The sequence below is a fragment of the Vanellus vanellus genome (genome assembly GCF_965231255.1).
Source record: "Vanellus vanellus genome assembly, chromosome: 6".
Lineage (NCBI taxonomy): Eukaryota > Metazoa > Chordata > Aves > Charadriiformes > Charadriidae > Vanellus > Vanellus vanellus.
In genome coordinates, this window is record NC_138911.1 from 46,824,110 (window position 1) to 46,831,124 (window position 7,015).

Below are 7,015 nucleotides of genomic sequence, written 5' to 3' on the forward strand. Positions count from 1 at the left end.
CACAGCCGAGAGACACTGTCAGATCTCTTCAATATTAGAAAGAAAATAACACTGTTTAAGAAACATGTTTTGAAAACACAGCATGCATACCAAAGTACTTAATGTGTTAGCTAGTTTAGATGAACCTTTGGATCTCTTGCAGGGGAAATCATCTTTTTGTTGTTCAGACAGATTTCCTAGGTGCCACCGCAACACTTAGGACAACATATCATTGCATTAAAAAAGACATTGCTAGTCAGAATCTCTGGAAATCTCAGAGCAAGTATGAAGACTAACATTATATGCCAAACTATCTCAGCTTGTTCATGTTGAAGATCTTTGATCTATCATCTAGCTGATCTGGCCTAAAGGTTTTTTGGTTTTACTTTCAAAGGAGAAATCTCACGGGCTGCTGAAGTGGGTACACTGATACTAGTCTTCATCTTTTAAGCTTGCATCAATAGTTCTTTGTTCCAGTGGCCTCCCATCCATATAATGAGGATATCAAAAGGTGTTCAGTGTATATCAGTGGACATATGCCTCATGCAAAGGGGCAGTCTGCAGCTATGGACAAAATCAAGCATCATGGGACTGGGAGTGTGCCATGCCCAATGCACTGGTCAGTGCATGGTCCCCTGCCCATTCATTCACAGAGTAAAACCTCACCTGGATCTGTCATGTCATAGCAACATTATAGAATCTGAAGAGATGATGGAGTGAAAGTTTTCAAGGACAAAATTTAATTTTTTCACCATGAGGCAGCAGATTCAGGTCAATTGACTGATGCGAATGGTTTTTACAAGACTCTGGAAAGGGTCAGGATCATAATGGAAATCTCAGTTCTTGAAAAATGTATATTATAGTTTTTCTTTTCTTCTTATGTGGGTGACTCCTTATCTATCAACAATACTGAAGCTTTTTCTTAGTTTCTTAATCCAGAGAGCCCAGCCAAAGGATTGCATTCCAAATTTGGCCCACCAGAAGAATGCGATCAACCCATAGTTCATTTCTTGCTACCCTCTTTCTTGCAGGTTGCTGAGATGGCAGCCAGACACAAGCCACAGGCTGGACAGATTGCTCTGGTAGCCTCCTCTGTTCCAGACACTTCATGAGGACCTTAGTTCCCCCACTGACATGCTATTAGCTGTCCATCTCTCAAAGGACAAATATGCTAGCTTTCACAGCCTCACAGGAAGGGGGCACCTCATCATGTCACAGGAAGAAAAGGAAATAATGTCCTGACATATAACCTTATTGACAGGATCTTCCAGGAAATTGAGTATATGCATTCCCTGAATGTCTGTGTTTGCATTTGGGGTCATAGTATAAAGTGGTCATATGATGGAGGAGGTCTCCAGGATATGGTCCTCCGTATGGGACTGAGACCAGATCCAACCATGACCTTCCCCACTAAGGGAAGATCAAGACATTTCAACAGTCCTCTTTGCTGGTGGTTTCTCCCCACCCCATCTTTGTGGAGCTGGTATGAGAGCCAGTAGGATGAGAGGCTGACCGCTGTTGTACAGCTTACAGCATAGCTACCAGCCCCCCCCTCGAGTCACCGTCAAGGCACTGATGGTGTCGATGCACCATGCACTGGCTCCTCTCAGTGTGCAAGTGTCTAAGGAGGGCCCACGCCTTAGCAGCAGCAGGGAACTCGCTTCTCCACCCCAGAGCTGCACCTTTGCCTGTTTTTCCCCCCTTTCCACCTAGCAGAGGGCGCTCGGCTCTCAGAAGTGAGTCCTCGGTACATTCCTGGGATGGAGCTTAACCACTGGAAGGAAAAAGTCCTGCACACACATACACTGACACACATACACACCCTCGGAGACAAAAAAAAAAAAAAAAAAAAAAAAAAAAAACAACAAACCACCCCAAGCTCAAAACAAATTGCGCGCTGAGAGAAGGTTTGTTGAAACCCTTGAAAACGCAGCCGGGCGAGCGTCCGGCGAGGCAGGGCGGCTGCGGGAGGCCCCCGCCCAGCACGGCCCGGCCCGGCACGGCCGGCGGGCAGCGCTGGAGCTCTGCTAGGCTTGTACCCTCGCAAAGGGCACCCCGCTCCCTCCCCGGCCTCCCCGGGATCGCCGGGCGGTCTGGTCCCGCTGCCACGTTATTGTGCGGCGCGGTGGAAAAGCCACAATGCGAGCTGCTCTCTGGGGGGGTGGAGACAGACACAGGCGGAGTCAGGGCTCAAATTCTTGAACCTTTCACATCCTTTCTGTAATTTGAAACATACTTGTTCCCATTCCAGAACCTTTTTTTTTTAAAAAAAAAAAATATCCTTCCTTGAGGCTGTGGAAATACGTTCAGAAAAGAGAGAGAGAGAGAGAATGAAAAGAAAGGAAGGAAAAAAAAAGCAAGCCCGCTACTTATCAGAGGCTCCAAAACAAAACAGAGAAACGTGAGAGTGTATCCCTCCCCAGCACAACTGCTTGCGGGCTCAGATTTCCCTTCAGAGGGGTCATGGCTGCTGCAGTCACGGGTTTGGAACGCAGCTGGTCCTGCCTGCAACAAGGCGAAAAAATCCCGTCTCTTCTGCAAATGGCATTTACCTCCATTCGCTTTGCAAGCTCTCAGTGTTCAGAGCAGAGGAAGCCGTTCGTAAAAAGGTTGGGGCACTGGTTTGTGCCTTTGCAGTTCCTGGTCATCTTTAGTGCGTAATTCCCCCTCCCCACTCCCAGCCCCTTCAACCCCCATCCCAGTTGGCCTTGGAGGGAAGGGACATCAGCATGTCTCTCTCCTGTGCACTTCAAGTCACACACCTTCAAGCACTCCCATTTACCTCCTTCCACGAGACCAGCAGGGAGACAGTTCCCATGTTTAGGGTGGAATACACACATATGGGAGAGGAAAACTGGCTAATGTGCACTCTGAAAGGTTTTGAATGTCCCTAACCTCCACAAAAAGCACAGAGCAGCACGGCGCAGCATGGAGTGCTCTCTTGCATCAGCCAGGCCATCACTGCCCACTCCTTTTCCCCCTGGGTAAACCGCAGCAGGTGACTGTGCTGGTGCAGGAGGACTTTTTGTTTGCTTTGTGTAAGGAAGTAACAATTACCAGTGACACTAAACACCACCCTGGGTCAGAAGTGACCTGAAGCCCTTGAGCTGCATACAAGCAGTTGCAGCGCAGCTGCCTTCCCAGTGCTGGGGCAGGCAGTGCTGGAGCAGGGCTGCCAAGTTGTCAGAAGGAGCATCCACCCCTCTCCCGTCCACTCAGAGACTCACACCCTGCCCTTTCAATCCAGAAAAACAAGGACAAAGGGAGAAGATTTCATGTTTCGTTGCCATTATCATACGTCTCAATTGCGTTCATGTAGTATCATGCTGTTTACATGTGTATGTATGTGGATGGGTGTGAGCAACCCTTAACGAAGGGCGTGAGGTTTCCCAGGAGAATCAAGTGGGCACATCATCACCTGAAGCAGCTGGATGACTGCATCACCAGGATTCATCTCTGCACACGGGGGAGAAGTCATCCAGAGGGAAGGGCAGTCTGTGGGCACAGGTCATAGCCCTCACATGCTGTACTCTTCCCTGTCACAACCACTGCTCTACACAGCTGGGGCAAGTTGGGGAACTTGGAGAGTATTTCTGTTTCCTCGGGTGTATAGCTAGAGAAGGAGGAGGAGCAGGACTCTCTAGAAGACAGAGATGAGGCGGATACATCTATTTATTTTTTTGGAAGGGACAGTGTGACATTTCAGGGTTTCCCCATAGCCGAGTCATGCCTTTCAGCCACATGCCCTGTGTAGGAACAGCTAGGTTATGCTCACCAGGGAACTCCTTAACACAGCTCCTGGCAGCACAAGTCACCACACTGATACTTTGCAGATTGGCAGGAAACGCCACAAAGCCCATGTGTGCTTAAATATTTCACGTCACATAACACATGTTATTCTGGCTGCCTGCAACACTGCAGCATTCGGGCTCCCTCCCCCTGAGGAGATCAAGCATCCTAATGGCTTAGCTGTGTTTATCCAGACACGCTCAAGACAGTCTTTGTCTCTGAAGCTGGACATTTGGAGCTTAGAGCATCTTCTGAATGTTGCCCTCAGATGGGAGCCATCCTGCTCAGGGCATCCCCACCATCTCTCTGTGTCCATCCTTTGCCCTCACCCTGGATTACTGCTTTTTAGCCAATACACTGTAGCATTGTGTCTGGTTTATCACATTTCTATCACTTCTTGCAAATAAGCCTTTGCTACAAATACAAATGTTGTGCTGACTTTTTTCTTAGGCATCGTGGATATGAAAGGGTTATTAGTCCTCTGTTCAGGTGTGTGTTGGCCATCCCCACCCTTCTCTAGATTGTCATGCAAGCCCAGTTGGAGTTGCTATTAAATATGAGACAAGACCTCAGTTAAACATGTATTAAGCTAGTGACTTCTGGGGTGTTACCAACTTTCTAGAGATATCACATGTGACTCACTGAACTAGATGACAGCCTGAGTAATAAGTTATTTCACCTGGTCATATTTATCAGAGCAGGTTTGTCCTGCCTTTTATACAGAGATCCCTGTCTCACAGGTAGCAAGCAGGGCCAAGTTAAATCTATTCCTACAGGCATTGCTCTCTGCAGCTCATTTTTACTCTATTCCAGTCCTACATACTTAATTCATGCCCTGGTTAGCCGAAACAAAACAGTTCAGTCCCCTTTGATTCAAAGATTTTTGGAGGAAGACACCTAGATTTCTTGGGGTGATTATTCAATGGACAAACTCCCACCCTAATCTGAATGGTGATGGAGAGAAGTGATGGAGAAAAAACAGCACTTGTCAGTTTTCCAGAAAATAAAATGCCCCAGGCCATGTGCTTCCTCCCTGGCTGCTTCCCTGTACCTATCATAACTCCTGGGCACCATCCATGGACCTCTACAGAGCTCATGATCTAAAGCAAGCAGCGTGCTAAAGATAACAGGGGCAGAGCCTTAGTCTGCAGCTTGTCAATATTGTAATGTTGGGCACCTCTAAAGGTTTACTGAGTCCTTCAACAAGGTAGATGAAAATTCTCCGTCCATAGGGAAATCTCTGTGAGATGCTGGTTAAGACAGCCATCCTACCCATCTGGCCAAACTGCAGAGACAGGTGGCATTTGGGACACAATCCAAGAACTCCTTAGCTGTTCAAAATGGGGACCTTTGTATCTTCAAGGCTGAAGGAAAGTAAGAGAAGCTCTTACCTGTCTTTGCCCCTATATCGGATCTTAGTCTTAGGAGATGTGGCTGGGATAGACATGCCAATAGCTGCAGGCAGATAGAAACCTTCTGTTTTATAAATACCAGCTTGTACCCAACTGCCCTTTACATACCAGGCTGGTTATTCATTGCTGAAGTGAGTTTGAGGAAGGGACTAGGAGAGCAAGAGGAAACAGCCCATGGAGAGAAGCAGCAAAGAAGAAAGGACCAACCCGGCCTGGAAGAAGAGAGCTGAGGTGCTGCCTGCTGACAGAACTTTGCAGGGGCTGAAAGGACACATTACGACAAGCTAGCTGGAGTCACAGCGCTGCTGGGAGGTGGAGGGGTGCAAACATATGCTCTCCAGTGACTTCACTCTCTGTGCAAAGGAGTATGCACTGCTTCACAAGGGGTGAGTGTGGGGGACTGCTTTAGTAGCCTCACCTTCTCTGCTAACTTCTAGAAATTCGTTCCTTTTGAAGAGATACAAGCACGTAGGCAGACTTGAAATGAGGACAAGAATCCTGAACTCAGTGGGACTTCCAACCGCTTGCCCCAGACACAAGCTGGGACTCCATTCCAGGCTCTGGGAAGCCCAAAGGAGGATTTGGCTACACAAGAGGGATTCTCCCGCATCCCTGCACAAAACAGAAGCAGGGTGGTCTGTGGGTGACAGCAGGGTGCAGGGAGGCAGGGATTGCTGAACACCAGCCTCTCTTTTGATATTGATTTGCAATGAAACATTTTGCCTCGTAAGTCTGTTTCTCCCTCTGATTTTATCTCCCTTTTTAGAAAATGGTGCAAATAAAGCTGAGCTGCCTCATAGCTTGTGGATGTCTGTACTATACTAAACAGCCCTCCAAGGAGAGGAGAAAAAAAGGGTAAACGACTAATATGAGTCTTTGCAAGAACCTGTGTCCATGCCAGGAAAGGGTGTGATCCACAGTTCTGCTCCAGTTCCATTCCCCAGCCTGTTCCAGTCGGCTGTGACTTTTGTTAATCCCCATCCTGGGGCTAGAAGAAAGCAAGACCAACAGTTCAGTTTGCTCTGACAGGACTGAGCCCTGCTTGAAAATACTAGGAAACCTCCTGAGTCAGCAGCTCACTTGCTCCTACTCTTGGAATAGCTGAGATTCCCGGACACAGTAACTTGACTCTACTCCTGGCTTAGGGTAGCCACTAGCTGAACGGCAAAATAAAACCCCCTCCTGGCCCATTAACGAGGCCTATTCTGGGTTCAGGAGAAACCAGTCTGACTGATGAACTCCCCTGGCTCAGGGGCTCTGGCTGGGGCTGGGAGAGTTATTCTTTCCTTATTCAGCAGACAGGAGGATGTTAATGGAGAGCATATGGGAGGGGAGGGAGTACTGTGGATATTGCTGGAGGACAGCCAGACTGAATCAAAGCCCCAAGAAGCCTATTCTCCATCCGGGCAACACTAAAACAGGCCATGGAGAGACGAGAAGTCCAGCTGTAATACGGGGGAGTTGGGAAAAAAGCCCTCTGCCTTCCCCAGCATTTTTACTCCCACTCCAAGGAGGACAATGGCACAGTATTGTCACATAGTCCTGTAGGCATGGTATTCACAGTGGAAGCCTTTCTGGGGAGGAGCGTGCCCCAGCTAGGCACCCCATCCTGGGAGTCCTGCTATAGCCTTCAGGGAAGCAAAAACTGCCTCTGTGCTTGTGAAGCGCCATCTAATTTATGGTGCTATAGAAATGATGAATTACAACAGTCCTACAGGCTAGAAATGGAAAAGCCCTGTTAACTCCTCCAGCCCATCTCCCAGAGCTGATGCACAACTCTTGCCTCTCACACATTTCCTCAGTTTCTGTCTGGACATGTTTTCAGCAAGTAAGAA